The 3,152-nt window shown below is 37.9% G+C and overlaps 1 non-coding gene across 1 annotated transcript; it reads left to right on the top strand.

The window, feature by feature from the left end:
- Positions 1–370: 370 nt before the first annotated feature.
- LOC145123069 (small nucleolar RNA R71) lies at positions 371–477 on the top strand. The gene has a single exon (XR_013714949.1). It is a non-coding gene; the product is annotated as a small nucleolar RNA R71 (small nucleolar RNA).
- The last annotated feature ends 2,675 nt before the right edge of the window (positions 478–3,152 follow it).

Here is a 3,152-nt window from a genome sequence, read left to right as displayed (position 1 = left end):
TGGGTAGCATACTTGAGCTTTCTTGTTCCCATATTCATCCATATTGCAATCCTTTGTCAAGTGTGGGCCACTACATCTCTCGCAACCAACTCGAATTGCATGAATTGATTGGTCCATTTGAGTCAATCTCCTATCCATAGTGCTAAGCATTGCCATCACAGCAGCCATCTCTTCAGTTTGTGTACCTCCACTGCCTTTCATTCCATCGCGTCCTGGGTTGTGATACTTACGAGAGTGCTTTGAAAATTCTTCAACCAACTCCTTGGCCTGAATTGGGTTCTTCTTTGTTTGTGGTCCTTGTGAATCAAGGAGTTGTCTAGTCATGACATTCACCCCATCATAAAATATCGACATTTCTTGCTGAAGATTCAGGTCATGTTGAGGACAATTCCTTAACAACCACTTGTAGCGCTCCCAGGCCTCGTATAATGACTCCCCCGGATTTTGCTCAAAGTTGGCAATTGCCTTCTTGAGTTTAGAGATTTTGGAGGGTGGACAAAACTGATCTAGAAATCTCTCGTGCAATTGGGCCCATGTGGTGATTGTACCAGGTGGGAGTGCCTTTAACCAGTCTTTTGCTGCTCCCTTGAAAGTGACTGGTAGCATCCTTAGCAAAGCTGTCTCCCTTGGGATATTGGGAGTATTAAAATAATCCGCAATATCGTTCACCTCGTCTAAGTGTTTGAAAGCATCCTCGTGATCCTTCCCGTAAAATGGGATATCCTTAAGTGCAGTAAGGATATGTCCCTTCAACTCGAATATGGCATTGGCAGGAATCGTAGGATGTACTAAACCCGACCCCACATCATCTCGAATGCGCTTCTTGTAGTCCCCCATGGCCATCTCATCAATGTTTGCCATCTCGTTCTCCAGCTCGTTCTCGGGTTCACTTGTTTGTAATTCAAATTCAGGCTCGGTATCGTACGCGGACTCGGCTTGGACGGGTATTTGATCTAAGTGTTCAAGCTTGCTCTTGTTCTTTGAAGATGAACTTGATTCCTCCATTTTCTTCCCCGAATTCTTTGAGAACACTGATTTGAACTTCTTTCATGCTCTTATCCTTCTTTTTGTGAAGTGTAGACTCGGGATCTTCAAGTGGTGGTACCAAAGGTGTGTTAGAACCTCTGGTCATGAACTCCTGAAATAAGAAAAGAAAATAAAACGTAAAACTGAACTAAGAAAAAGGAAAAAAAAATTGTGAATCACAGGTGTCACGTCGTGGAAGGATACTCCACGTCGTGACTTCTGTAAAAAAAAAATTAAAACTATGCTTATAAAAATAACTTTTTTGTGGGTTTTACCCCAAAAAAAAATCGATTAATCTAAAGCAAATAAATAAACAATAAACTAAGCCGTTCCCCGGCAACGGCGCCAAAAACTTGATGTGCACGGAAGTACCCACTAATTTTAATATTTATAACCTAACAAACTTAGACTAACTATGCACTTGTAGGCAGTGTACCTAGTCAGATTACAGTATAGCTTAGGTAAGTCGGGTGTCGATCACAGGGAACGGTGTTATTAATTAATCTATTTACTACTAAATTAATCTAATTATTAACAATCTAAAAAGGGGGTTTTTATCTGATTTTGCTTAACTCAAATTCAATCAATAATTAAAAGACACTCTTATCTAGTTCGAATCCACTTCGTCCTTACGACTAGCTAATAATTATGGATTATTAAGTTGAATATTATTATATTAGTAATTTAGGTCTAAATTTACCAATAGTTAATTAATTCATGTAAAACTATGTATGGTCACACACAATTAAACACAGAACCAATTATGTTTATGAATATTCTATGTAAGATTTATCATGCAAACACAATTATGGTCATAATATATGTTCTCTAGCACAACAAGGTTAATTACTTCAATTACTAACTAAGATTTTGGTCGATCCTAGGTCTAGCAATTCAATGTTCACTAAATTACTAGGTTATCAAGTTCATGCAGTTAATGGTCACTAAGCTACACATAACATGAGTTTAAGCAATTTAAGCAACAACATGAGCATGCTAGGTAACAATAAATCAAACACAAGCAATTCACCAACTAAATAAATCCATGTAAAGTTATGCTATTCATAAGTTTGAAGCTTCATCTAGCTAGATAAGAGTAGCTAGATTCAGCTGCTCATAGTAGCATCTAACATATAAACACAACTCAAATAAGAAAACATGTCTATAAGCATCAAACAAGTAAACGAATTATGAACTTTTACTCTTTTTGGTGTTGAAAACCCTTTTCCAAGACCTTGCTTCTGCTGTAAATCGCCTCCTGGAACCTCTTCCTTCCGCCAAAAGTCTCCCAAAACGTAATGGAGAGGGGTTTATATATTTTCTGGAAAATCACGTTCCACGTCGTGGCAGGAAGCTCCACGACGTGACTTCAAGAATTATCCGTATTCACCAAGGATTCTTTCTTCGCGTACTTATCTTCTGAAAAGATCGATTCCACGTCGTGATTATCAAGTTCACGTCGTGGCCCCAGTATATTCCGTGAATTACTTCATCTTTTATGCTTCAAGCCTCCAATGTTCCATAAATTGTCACTTCTGGTCCCTTTCTTCTAAAATTCTTTATTTTGGCTGCAAATAACATTTTATCCTTATAAGTACCATAATTCTATGCAAATAACCAAAATATTAAATAGAATGTAGATCAATATTGCCTAGAACTATGTATAAATATGGCAATATCAAAAATCAATATTTAAAACGGGTCATTTTCAAAAAGCCCACAAGCACATCGAATCGAGCTTTGTTAAACGGTTTTGCGAACAAATACGCCACATTGTTATTAGTGTGGATCTGTTCCAACCGAATGAGCGAACGCTCAAAATAATCTCTGATAAAATGCACTTTGATGTCGATGTGCTTGGTTTTTGAATGATGGACTGGATTTTTAGCAATTTGAATTGCAGCATCGTTATCACAAAAGATGGGAGTTTGTAGAAAATTCAAACTGTAGTCCATTAATTGATGTTGAATCCATATGACTTAAGAACAACAAGAAGAAGCAGCAACATATTCCGCCTACGGCGTTGAGGTAGACACCGTTTGTTGTTTCTTACACTGCCAGGACACCAGCCGATCACCAAGAAATTGACAGCCCCCAGAACTTGATTTATTGTCAAGTTCACACCC

Source organism: Lactuca virosa, chromosome 6 (genome assembly GCF_052849685.1).
Source record: "Lactuca virosa cultivar CGN04683 chromosome 6, Lactuca_virosa_CGN04683_v6, whole genome shotgun sequence".
NCBI lineage: Eukaryota > Viridiplantae > Streptophyta > Magnoliopsida > Asterales > Asteraceae > Lactuca > Lactuca virosa.
Note: the sequence above shows the minus strand (reverse complement) of the source record. Positions and strands in the feature narration are given on the sequence as shown.